The following is a 14,028-nucleotide window of genomic DNA, read 5'->3' as shown; positions in this document are numbered from 1 at the left end:
TGCTACCTGTGATTGCTACAATATGAAAGACAAAATAAATTATAATTCTTATGATATTGACATTGTATTTGGGGATAGAGTACACTTTTATACCTTATTGAAGAAAATATTTTTTATTATTATTATTATATACATTTATAACTAGCTGACCCGACAGACGCCGTCCTGTCTGTCTGGGCCATCGGAAATGGGTAATCAAAGTCATTGGTGAACCTCCGAATGGTCCGAAACTAGTCGGTACCCCCACCGATAAATCGTGAGTAAAGCCGTATTAATGAGTTAAAAATGAAACAAAAGCGTATTTCTGAATGAAATCATAATAATTTGTACTATCACTACATAGTATAAAACAAAGTCGCTTTCTCTGACCCTATATCCCTATGTATGCTTAAATCTTTAAAACTACGCAATGGATTTTGATGCGGGTTTTTTAATAGAGTGATTGAAGAGGAAGGTTTATATGTACGAGTATAATAACATCCATTAAATAGTGGAGAAATATTGTTATTTTTGAGGTTTCTAATGAGATGTCGTAAATAATAACATTTTTATCCGCTTACATTGCAAACGCCGGCGGAACCCTACGAGATTTATCAAAATAATGTACTAAGTATTGTACACATTGAAAAGGTCTACAGAAAAGTCCACTATGGTATATGTCTATCTCTTATGGATATCCCACAATAATTTTTTTTGTCATTTACTTTTTACGACAAATAATGGCTAATTTTGGAAGCGATTTTAACCAATACAGCAATAATCCTTATCTAATTAAATACCTTAAATACATTGTTGATTTAATATAGATCTATATGGCACTTTACAGCATATGATTTAAATGAATATATTTTCGAAGATATTACAGATTTAATAGCACTTTGAATTTAGCAGCGATCGGACGCGTTCTGGACCTATTTTTCAAATTTAACACGAGTGTACTGGACAACGTCTGTCGGGTCCGCTAGTGTAGTAATAAAATGATAAAGATGAATATCGTATTTTTGTAAAGAGCTTGTATATTTCTCCGCTGAATTTTCACAATTTCGTAAGGTATTAAAATGGATATAAGAAGATAAGAGATATAGCCATGACATACGCCATCTTGGACTTTTCTGTAGATTTGAATAAGATACACAATTTCACAATACATTATTTTGTTATATCTCAAAAGGTTAAGACAGTGCTTTCGTTAAAAGCTCTCAGACAGCTTATTTTTTTACGAAACCTCCAACAAATATCGGTATTGTATACAAAAATGTATACAAAAACTTAACAAATTATATTAGACCTTTCTCGAGGACCTCGCTATCGATTGGTGACAACAACATGAAAATCAGTGCAGTAGTTTGCAAGTTTATCGCGACGAGACAGATAGGCAGCCGTTTGAATGATTTGTTTTATGGAATAGCAGGACAAACGAGCGTACGGGTCACCTGGTGTTAAGTGATCACCGCCGCCCACATTCTCTTGCAACACCAGAATAATCACAAGAGCGTTGCCGGCCTTTAAGGAAGGTGTACGCGCTTTTTTGAAGGTACCCATGTCGTATCGTCCAGGAAACACCGCACAAGGAAGCATTCCACAGCTTTGTAGTACGTGGAAGAAAGCTCCTTGAAAACCGCACTGTGGAGGACCGCCACACACACAGATGGTGGGGATGATATCCTAACTAATTGGATAGGTTACTGACAACCTGATCATTTACTAAAACAGCTTTACTCACTATTTATCAGTGTGGGTACCGACTAGTTTTAGACCATTCGGAGTTCCTTCGTACGGTACGTTTTACTTATCGCTATTAAGCGATCCCACTTCATTCACCCTGATGAAGAACCTCTGAATGGTCCGAAACTAGTCTGTACCCACATCGATAAAACGTGAGTAAAGCAGTATTAATAAATAAGTTAACAATGCCTTACGAAAGTTTTAATAATTTATTTATTGATAGCCTACTCATCTACGTTTTATATTTGTAATAACTATAAGTATTTTTCAGTTTTTTTAAGGTAAAGAGTTTTTGTCTTGATTTTGATTTTAGATTACCTCAGATGAGAAAAAAAGGTCGCTGTAACCTTGGTAAGGCTTAAGGTATTCTTTGCAAAGAAGCCTACTACTGGTGCTTTAACAACAGTTGAGACACTTTAATTAACTCCAATTAAGCTGAATTAAGTAAGCGATGATTCTCTTAACTGGGTCGAAACTGAAACATTTTATCCCAAGTTAGTTAACGAATTTTATCAGCAAAGTTCTCTTGTTCAGTTGTGAGGTATGTACTTGTTAATTTGTTGGCTATTTCGGAGAGGCTTATATTTTAAAATGTACATAATTAAGCATGTTGCTTATTTGTGCGTGTTCTGTTAACAAATGGCCTGTGAATATTGGAAGCGTTTATATGTGTTGGCTTAGAAATTTATAATTCATGGTTACTTCCTGCTTGTTATAAGTGACCCATTTAAATCTAATGAGCCTACTTATTTTATTAAAAATCGAAAAAGTGTAAAAAAGACGCAAATATTTAATTATATGAAGAATTACTTACCAAAATGCACTTTTTACATTTATAAAAAAAAAAAATTACAGGATGGCCATTTAAGAATTCACCACTATATGTAAAGATCATCTAATGTCTCAATGGGAAAAGCGATAATAATGCTGCTCAGAATTTTGGGTTTCATAAAAATCCTGACCGGTATTGTAAGGACATATTACTTGGAAACTGTCAGGTGAACGTTTTGCTTTTTCGTCACATTTTCTCATAAAAAAGTTACAAGCTACTGCAAACGTAAGAACATGGTATAAAAATAACAACCTGGTAACTCCTAGCATTCATGTGAAAAAGGAACTGATAGATAGACAAACGGTGCTACCTTGTGCATAATCAGAGACAGGGCCAAAAAAGTGCAAAAGAATATTGTGTGCGTAGTAAGTGAGAATAGTGAGTAGATTAATGGAGTTACATAAAATATAAACATAACAAAAGATAAAACGAAGGATAAACCACAAAATAAAGTAAGAAATAATTCGAAATCACTTGAAGAGGTAATAAAACATGAAGCTGCAACGAATAATATAAAAGATAGAATTTTATAAATACAAGAATGTGATGACGGATAATATTAAATCTTCGCACATTAATACTATTGGAGTCAGACAGCAAACCAACGACATTGTGACAAATAAATCGAGAACTTAAAATTTAAACAGGATTTTATCCGGGAAAAAATGGTATTAGCTCATACGGACTAAATTTAAATATAATTTATATAAAAGAATCGCATTCGCTCTATTATCGGGCAGACATACTTTCATCTTCTAACTAAGAACGATTTCAGTTGAGATATCAATGTTAAATTATAAAAGAACAACTTAACACCACATTTCCCGTAAATGCCTTGAAATCCAATGGAAGGTGGCAAATAGAAGTAACTTTCAAACAGTTTAATAATTAAACTGTAAATTAAACCGCATTCATAAAACGACAGGAACATACGGGACTGTAATGGAAAACTCGAGATTGCTTTTAATAAAGCGCTCTATGATCAAGTATTGGATGATAATGATTTTTGAAATCGCTTTAAATTTTTCAGATAGTTTTTGTATTACTTTGACTTGATAATAATTTTTATATTCTATTACTAGAATTATTTAAAAAAATATAAAAACTGTTATTTTTAATACTTACATTTATTTTTGTACGCTTTCGATCATTTTTAGTCCATCTCCTTTGTTTGTTCATTCAATAATGTAAGTATTATAAACAATATACTTGTAGTTCATTCAACAGTGTGTATCTTATGTGTTAGCCGAATTAACAGTTAAGATTTAACTAATAATAGGTTTCCGAAATATAACGCTTGATTTGTAAATCTTCTTAATCATATACGTCATATTTGATTATTGGATATTTGAGCTATTTTGTAACATAACTTTACACACAGTGTAAATTTAATTATTTAAAAGGCAATAAAGATATTAATGTTAAAAGCCTGACTACGGTTACTCCATTACATATTTTGATATGTTGTATCATTAAGAAAGTAAGTAAAAACTATAGTAACGTTTACCACATAAGCGTTTATAACAATTCTTTTGAATCTCGTTATACATTTGTTTTGAACATTTTCGGGGATCATGTTTTTAAAGGCATATACACCCACAAAAGCCCATAAAATGTTTGTTCCCGGTTTCAACCTTATGATTAGCTTTTCACATTCGTTTTCACGTACGCGAGTGTAAAAAGAATTGAAAAGTGTTATAAAAGCACACACAAGTTTTACGGGGAACGTTGGTACTGGCAATTGAAATTGTAAATCACAGAGCCAGTTCCATTAGGAGATGTGACGAACAAAATACAGTTTGAAAAAGAGGAACACAATTTCCAATGCAAACTTTCGAAATAGATTGCCAGCCAAACGACTAACGTGTTTGGAAAGATTTTCATGCAACGTTTTGAGTTACACAACATTTGCAACTAGTTTCCCTGAATGTTATAAACACTATTTGATGAAAACTTGATATTTTTGTTTAAGTCACTTATTAAATGTGAGAATATTCCAGTTAATCGTAAGAGTAATACCTCAGACAGTTCTCAGTTGAAGAATTAGTACAGAAAACTTAACCGATCTTTCCTTTTTTTATAAAAGAACAAATAAATCTACTTAATTAAATAGCTTAGAGGCGATCGCTGCAATATCGAGATTACAATATTACGACTAACACGTTAATAAATAAATCCTTTGATTAGTAGGCCAGAGGCCATTTTGAAATTGGGATTACGTAGATGTAATATTACACCCGATTTGAATATTGAATAGTGTGTTAGGCACACACTAATAATAATAATAATAATAATATTGACACACTTTTTACACAAATTATCTTGCACCAAGTTAAGCATGTATAGCCTGTGTTATGGGTTACAAAGCAATGATATATTTAATACAATATACTTACTTAAACATACATAAATACATTTAAACATCCATGACTCGGAAACAAACATCCATATTCATCATATAAATGCTTGCACCTACCGGGATTCGAACCTATGTACGTACTTAATATTATCGAGTGGCAACATTTCAAATGTTTATTTCTATAAAAATCTCTTAATGCTATTTGTTGTTGGTTCCGGAATTTATTACAATTTCCTGGACGATGCAACATGGTTCTCGTTACAGCACCGCTTAACCCCAAAAATCCCTAAAACTCTGGCAAGGTTCCTGTGATTCCACTGGTTGTGAAGTGAGTGCGGATGACGATGATCACTTAGTACCAGGTGACCCGTATGCTCATCTTAAATATATTTTGTGTATTTGGGAAAAGACTCGATTTGGATCAAATTAAATAAGAAACTTATCTAGGATCAATCCTATTGGAAAAGGAAGAAGGTCCGGCGAAACAACAACTCCCATGGAAAATAGTTCAAAATGTTTAGTTTTGATGGACTAAAATTTTCCGTAGGCATAACTTTCCTTAAATTAGATAAATAGGCATCTACGCATATCATTTCTAGAAGATTCTACAACTTTCTCAATTTCAAAGGCTTTCAGCACTGGTTTATATCAGTTCTAACCATTTTCCCTTAACAGAATACTAACGCGATGAAATACATATAATAAATTAAATGCATGATTGTGTTAATAATATTAATATTCGAATAAAAATATTAAGTAAAGAATGTAATTGGTAACATTACCTTCAATTACGAGCATTTGATTAAAGCAACGTTAAACGAAAGTAAAGGCATTTCAGACAAAATCAGTTTTTTGTTGCACACTGTGAGCAATCACAGTATTATCAAGTAATTGTTTTGTCACGTTCATAATTATTATATTACTATCTGTAAAGACAGATGCTGTTCTGTAAATAAAAAAAAAATATGTTAGTAATCAGGACTAACATAGTTTAAAGCAATCGGAAGTGTGTTATCAAAGTTAATGAGCTAAAAATTAAACAAAAACGTATTTCTGAATGATTTAGTAATGAATGATTAGGATCAATATCGTATTTGTATGAGCAGCTTTTACTTGTCAATTTTGTTTGGTGTTAAAAAGAAATATATAGTATGTTATCCTTAAGAGATAGACCTATTGTGAACTTTTCTGTAAGCCTACATAAGATACACAATTCCACCATACATTATTTTATTAAATCTCAAAGGGTTTAGACAGCGTCAGCGGCAACAAATATCGTTAATGTATATTAAAACTTAACAAATTATATATAAAAACCTTCCACGAGAATAACGCTTTATATATGAGAACAACACGAAAAAGGCTGCAGTAGTTTTTGAGTTTGTATCCCTTAAATCTAGAGCCATCTAGCGCTACTCTAAGATAGTAGACCAAATACTAAGATATAAGCATCTCTCGTTGTGTTATATTTAAATATTTCAGCCGGAAGACGTCTACTGTTGGACAAAAGCTTCCACCAATCCCCATCGCCATGACGATCGGTCCTGCGCTGCCATCATCCAACCATTCCGGCGATCTTGACCAGATCGTCGGTCTATCTTGTGGCCTACCAACACCAATGGCTATCTGTCTGTTGAGCTATGTACCCTGCCCACTGCCACTTTAGTTTCGCAACCATCTGGGCTATGTAGGTAACTTTGGCTCTCCTACGAATCTCCTCATTTCTGATTCGATCTCGCAGGGAAACTCCGAGCATAGCCCTCTCCATTGTCCTCTGAGAGACTATGAGCTTCCTCATAAGGCCCACAGTTAGCGACCACGTCTGCGTTCCGTATGTCATCACTGGCAACACACACTGGTTAAAAAGCCCTTATATTTAATGCGTGTGTGAAATGCCTTAACGTTATTAAGGCAAATAGGATATAATTTGGGCCTATTCAATTATAGTAACGAGTATACTATAGCTACGTCTTTTGTAAAGCCCTGGTTAATAAGAACATAAATACATTTTTTATCTTCATTATAAATATAGTTTTACATTTTACTATCAAAATATGTCAGCTCCTAGTATAACATATTCATGATGTTTTTTAATTGCTTAGGTGTCATCTTATGTAGTCTTACCAACTATTAGTATGTCAATAAAAAAAACTACGTTTAAAAAAACTGACTTCAAAAACTGATAATTAAGTATAAAATAACAAAAATTTTAATTTAATTTATCTCTTATGCAAACCTTTCCTTTCATATCAATAAAATACTATTATTTATATGTGCTACATATTGACAGCTTTGATAGTCGGTGCCAAGCCATATGTAATAGTAGGTACCTACACTCGCCACGCGTGACTTTGTGCGGGATATTAGATAGTTATGTTATACTTTCCGGTTTTTGAAGTCGGTTTTTTTAAACATAGTTTTTATTTATTTTTTTACTTTTTAGTGTCAGTTAATAGTAATAATATATAATCAACCGGAATGAAAACTCCTATAAAAGCCGTACACAAATACAATTATATCATCCAAGTAGACAATATTTTTTATAAAATGAATACTACTAGGCCAAACTATGTAAAATTTTTATGGAACCTTATGGTATCTTTTCCGCATCGAACTAAAGAATTACGTAAATCGGATCATTAATCTTAACGTAATCGGTGTACATACATAAAAATACCCATAGAATTGAGAACCGCCTCCTTTTTGAAGTCGGTTAAAAAAGAAGGCCCAGTCGATCGGAAGCTAATCGCATACATCTCGTATCCTACATAACACCGTCCAACTAACAAAATTTCAGCCTGCTAAGATTTTTCTGACCCCGTCAGCGAAATCTTAGAAAAATCGGACGTTCTAAGATCCAGAATTCCAAAAGGCGTATCAATTCATAATCCGTGATCAAGTGTGTTTTGTCACTGCCTTAATAACTTAGCTGAAAAGAGACAAAATACACGGTACTGATGAATTTTAAATTCGGGCAACACGCAATTTCTATCGGGTTTCCACACAGGTGGTATAAAGGCGAAGTGCAACCCCACATTGAAATGCCACCTACAAAAATGGTAGATCTTATTACGGCTATTTTGTACTATTACAGTTATTTAATTAACAAGAAAAAATATTATTATCATCAATACCATATAATATATGATGCGTTTTGTTTTTATCTTTCCCAGAAAAAAAACAGTACTCGCCGGAAACCGAGCGGTCGCGGGTTCGATTCCCGCATAGTTCAAAAACTGTGGTTACAATTTAAATTTGTATAATTAACCATAGACAAATGAGGGGTATCGTATTTAAAATAAAAAATTGTTTAAAAAACAGTAAATAATAATAATAATAATAATAACTTTATTTCCCAAACATTACAATAATTAATACTAGTATTACAAGTGACAAATGTTTCTAAATTATATTATTAACTAGCTGACCAGGCAGACTTCGTACTGCCTCAATCGATAGATAAAAGACCTTAACTTTTGTATAAAATAAACTTAAAACAAACAAAAGGAATCATTTTTTTTAGTGTTACCTACCCGTGTTATAAGGAAGTTTATTTTTTACCTCCTCAGAAAGTTAGAAAGATATAAAAATTCTAATTGGTTATTCATTGTAAACTATAATTTTTATTTGATTTCTGAACGTCTTCATGTTTATTCAAACCTTTTAAACCTTCCCTGGACTTCCACAAATAATTCAAGACAAAAATTAGCCAAATCGGTCTATCCGTTCTCGAGTTTTAGCGAGACTAACGAACAGCAATTCATTTTTATATACAGGGTGGCGCAATAGAACGTGCATATTGCATCATCTTTTTTAGGCGGGCTCATGGAGTTTTAGTCACTATGAGTCACTTCGACGGAAAGCGTCGCGCATTTTGCGTGCACGCATTTTACGAGAACCCTCGTTCATACATCGTTACTAGGCGTTTATATATATTAGTGAAGCTCCGAAAGCTAATTCAATTAAAATATGGGTACAGCGTTGAAGAGACTGGTTCAACGTTTAAACCACAAGCAAAAGGTCGTCCAAGAACATCTAGGACCGACGACAATATTGAGAGAGTTATGCACTCTGTACGAGGAGATCCACAAATGTCTACTCGCAAGAAATCGTCTGTCTTACACTTATCGAGACGAAGTTTGCAACGCATTTTAAACTTGGATCTTAAACTGCATCCTTACAAGCTGCAGTTAACACAAAAATTGAAAGAGTCTGACTTCGGAGCAAGGCTCGCATTTGCTAATGAAATGCTTAATCGATTTTCCAATTTTGACAATATCCTTTTCTCAGATGAGGCCCACTTCCATATCAATGGGTTCGTAAACCGTCAAAATTGTCGTTACTGGAACAGTGAGAATCCCAAACTCAAGCATCAGAAGCCACTGCATAGTCCTAAAGTGACGGTATGGGCAGCAATCTCTGGTAGAGGAATAATTGGACCGTTTTTCTTTGAAAATGCGCGGGGGCAAAACCGAACGCTATGTTGCGATGTTGGAAGGTTTTTTGGCTCCAGAGCTTGAAAATTCAAGAATAGTGAATTCTAGGACTTGGTTTCAACAAGACGGAGCTACCTGTCACACATCAAATGACTCCATGGCGGTTGTGAAACAGATGTTCCCTGGCAGACTGATTTCGAAAAGAAGTGATATCCCATGGCCCCCACGTAGTCCAGACGTGACGCCTCCTGACTTTTTTTTGTGGGGATACCTCAAGAACAAAGTCTACAGCAATAATCCGAAAAACATCGATCAGCTCAAGGAGAATATCCGTGGTGAAATGGCAGCAATTACACCAGCATTACTGAAGAAAGTTTTCAATAACTTCCGTTTGCGATTAGAGGAGTGTCATCGTAGAGAGGGTCATCATTTAGACGATGTTATTTTTAAAAAATAAACTTCAGTTATTTCTTAATAATACCTCAGTTTTATTTTAACTATACCTTTTGTATTTATTTTTTAATCAATATTTTAAATATTAACGTTCTATTGCGCCACCCTGTATATAGATAGATTATTTACATACAATACAGGGAACTCAAAGACAGCTAAACTAGTATGAACTGTGTTTGAATTTTACATACTTCACTTTTATTTCGTTTCAGAATAGGCTCGAACGTTAAATGTTTATATGCTTCTTTAGTTTGCATTTGCAGATAAAGTTGGCAGACCGTAAGTACACCTGATTCTGAATGAAATGAATGAAACGAAGCTATACGAATATAAAACTTATATGCGCAATCGTTATATTTACAACACATTCACCATACCCATACACACATTACAGTCATAACGTAAATATAATATAACACTTGATCGAATTTGAACACAATCATGTACCGAGTTTGTTTAAGTTTGTAATTTCAAGTACACGCACCTAAAGTAGAATATTGTACGGTCGTTTGGAACCCGCATCACGATGTACATAACGAACGCTTTACCAGTGGGAGCCTCCTTTGCACAGGAAGCCGGCTAGATTATGGGTACCACAACGGCGCCTATTTCTGCCGTGAAACAGTAATGTGTAAACATTACTGTGTTTCAGTCTGAAGGGCGCCGTAGCTAGTGAAATTACTGGACAAATGAGACTTAACATCTTATGTGTCAAGGCGACGAGCACAATTGTAGTGCCGCTCCGAATTTTTGGGTTTTTCAAGAATCCTGAGCGGCACTGCATTGTAATGGTTAGGGCGTATCAATTACCATCAGCTGAACGTCCTGCTAGTCTCATCCCTTAATTTCATAATAAAAAAATTCAATTCAGAAGAGGTTTCTCTGACATTTATCTTATAGCTGTAATCTAGCGAAAATAATTCCTTCTTATTCAGGTAGACTGTAGTATTTCCACCTTAACTCACTTAAGTCCCGTAGAACTTTGCCCGACAGTATGTTCCTCTTTAAATTACTACATAATATTATTGATTCTCCTCATCTTATATCGAAACTTAACCTCGCTGTTCCAAAAACTCAACCGAGAGCGTGTAAGAAATATAATCCATTTCTCTGTAATTATGCAGGATCTAATTTAGACTATTTCTCTCCGTTGAATACCAGGGAATATAACAGTCATCACGATGAAGTCGACATAGTTGATCACAACTTACACAAATTTAAAAAATATATTAAAGTTCTTTCAAGGGAGGGATGACCTCAGTCTATTTTGTGTTAATCTATTTAGGATTGTGTTCGTAGATATATAATATATATTAGCACTATCGATAACTTCCGATATAATAAAGGTCCCAGTTTATATGTATATTAGCTGACCCGGCAGACGTTGTTCTGTACATAATTAATAAAATACTGATTTTTTTATGACTTTGTCAAAAATATTTCATAAAATCAGGAATTATTTCGAAAAATATGTTTCCTGTTGTTATAATGTAATTGTTTCACAGCGGAACTGTCAAACCGTGCGTCACTAATTTCTCTCATAGAAAATATGTCCATACAAAACAAATATTGAAAATAAAAATAATTATAGGTCTTAAGTCGAAATAAAAACTATCCTATCTCTCAAGTTGGACCAAACTGCACTCCATGAAGTAATCACCATTAAAATCCGTTCATTAGCTTAGGAGTCCATCGCGGACAAACAACGTGACACGTTATTTATATATATTAAGATTATAGTTCTTATTTTATTTTGTGGCTTAATTTAGGCATGTCATTTTCGCCTATAATTGAGGCATCACTTACCATATGAATGTTATTTTTTTGTATTATACTGTGTTTATTTAAGTGTATACCTTGTTGGCGGAATTTAATTAATAAATAAAGTATCGCTGATCTAAAGACGAAGAATACTATTCTTTCGTGAAACAGTTTTTACTAGTACGAAACGATATGGTCAATCAGTTTTATGACAGCCACTAAGATACCTTTAATAATGAAAGTAAACTTTGAATAATAATTAGTTCTATTGTGTTTAGTTAATTTTATAGATTAAGAAGCTGTTTAATGGTTGTTTTCTTTGTTCAATTATGATTATTATTTAAATAATGTGTTTTACATTTGTTTCAGATTATTACATCAAAAATAGCGGTAAGTTTAAATAGCGTACTTTCATAGATATTATCTGAAGTAAGAAATGAAATATTATTGGTAAATTTCACTTATTGGTTTGAGAATTATGCATCTGACAGTACTAAGGTAGTTAAATACGCTTTTTACATGATTTATGTGCCTGTTTCTTGTCTTTGCAACGTGTAACGCTTAGAAAATTTATTGAAGTAGGTGTTACTTTGCGGAAATCCATAATTATCCAAATGTTTTGAGTTTTCTTGAGTGTTAACTCCGCCTATATTTGTCTTCAAACAATTCGGCAGGTGTTTCGCCTCTACACGAGGCATCCTCAGGGGATGTTGACTCACCAAAACCTGGCACGAGGCTAGACAATCACGTGCTTAACGCTTAGATTAAGGATTGGTCTCCGCTGCGCTCCATCTCGATACCGCAAAGTCGCAATGTGCGGCAACTAATACTACGCCCAAGTGGGCGACTAATACTCGAGCCAGTCTCGAACAATGTGTGACATTGACGTGCCACATGTTCTGTTAAACTTTGCTTAAAATTTAAACCAAAATGCCGGGTTGCGTAGTAAAACGTTGTAAAAATAATACTACAACAAATAAGAGAGACACTGGGATCACATATCATCAGTAAGTATTTCGTATTTTATTAATTTCAATGTAAAATAACAAAAAGCGTATGTTAAAAAAATTTATAGATGCCATTGAGTTCAAGATACCGGTTGCCGTGATAAAAAACTATTGTTCTTAGGTAGTGCGAGAGACCAATCCTTAAGCAAAGATTGCAAATTGATCCGAATTTTGGAATCGGGTTGATATTCACGTTCAAAGTCTCCGTTACACACACACACACATAATATAAAGCTTATAAAAGTAGTGCAAACTGTTTAAAATATTGTACTGTCATCGGTGCTTCTTATGAGTGCAAAAGTTCAATTCAATCTGAAATGTTACTTTTGCGTAGGTACATGACAAGCTACGTCTTAGGGACTACGCGCACTTATTCAGTTCTTTTCAGCTTTTGTCCATAGAAAACAATAATTTTGTATGGAGACGTGTACGCGTCGATTCAGCTTTCCGCGTCCATTCTGCTTTCGCAGGAAACCAGCATAAAATGAGGATAAATGTGTTTTTATTATGCGAATGCTATCGTTCGGCCGCGTACAGCACTGTTCGCCGTCGAATGCGGCGGAACAGCTCTTTACAGGGATGGCTCGCGATTACTTGTCGACAAGTTACGACCTGTATTGTTCCTGCATTGATTTGACGTAATCATTATGCACGCAAAGATTAAAGAGTGCAGACGTGATTTAAAGTTATTATTCTCATTCTTACGACGCCGTACGCGGCTGATAGAAGCAGAGCTGTATAAGTGTGACCAAAATCGTTCAGCGAAACGCGAATGGAGCTGAATAAGTGCGCGTAGTCCCTTATACTCCCGATTCGTGTGTCACTTTGTGTTAGTGTGCGTGCATTGTTTACAGCTGTCACGGTCTATGTAGACGTACCAATGATCCTTATATAATATTCGCAAATGTCAGAGACGGAAAAAAGTATACGTCGCATGTAAATTAGGGAGGAAGAGATATCATAAAGGAGGTTATTGATATAGAATATGACGGCGGAGTAATTCCCATTTGAATAATATTTGAAAGAACTATTTGCGTTTCGTGTAATGGTGAATGAAATTTGATTTAGGAGTTCTTTGTTGATACCTATTACTTTAAAGCATCATATTGAATCGAATATGATATTAATTGCAGCCGATAATATCATCTTTGTGGTGCAGAAGAGGGCTGTTCTTTTATTAATCGAGCCCTAAAGAATTATAAAGAGAAAAATTCAAAGAAATTAGTAACTTCACTGTTGTTTCTCAATATATTCTTGATAATGTAATGTAGGTTTATAGGCAACACCATAATGTTGACACCAGGAACAGACATAAACATATAATGCCTACTACTCGGCTAAGTCGATTTAGTAAGTTTTTTTGTGGGGCGATGTATATGCTTTTACAACAAAATCCCAGAAAATGTTCAAAACAAAACTATTACGTTATACAAAAGAATTGTTAAAAAACGTTTG

The 14,028-nt window shown here is 34.1% G+C and overlaps 1 protein-coding gene across 4 annotated transcripts in view; it reads left to right on the top strand.

Annotated features, from left to right (window-relative positions):
* Positions 1 to 14,028, top strand: part of LOC126977273 (octopamine receptor beta-2R) — a 272,543-nt gene that overhangs the window by 185,972 nt on the left and 72,543 nt on the right. For all 4 annotated transcript variants that reach the window (XM_050826027.1, XM_050826030.1, XM_050826029.1 and 1 more), the window contains one exon: positions 11,936 to 11,956. The gene's annotated coding sequence lies outside the window, so the exon portion shown is untranslated. The remainder of the gene's footprint in view (positions 1 to 11,935; positions 11,957 to 14,028) is intronic.

Source organism: Leptidea sinapis, chromosome 44 (genome assembly GCF_905404315.1).
Source record: "Leptidea sinapis chromosome 44, ilLepSina1.1, whole genome shotgun sequence".
In the NCBI taxonomy this organism is placed as follows: Eukaryota; Metazoa; Arthropoda; class Insecta; order Lepidoptera; family Pieridae; genus Leptidea; species Leptidea sinapis.
This window is presented reverse-complemented; position numbering and strand designations above follow the sequence as displayed.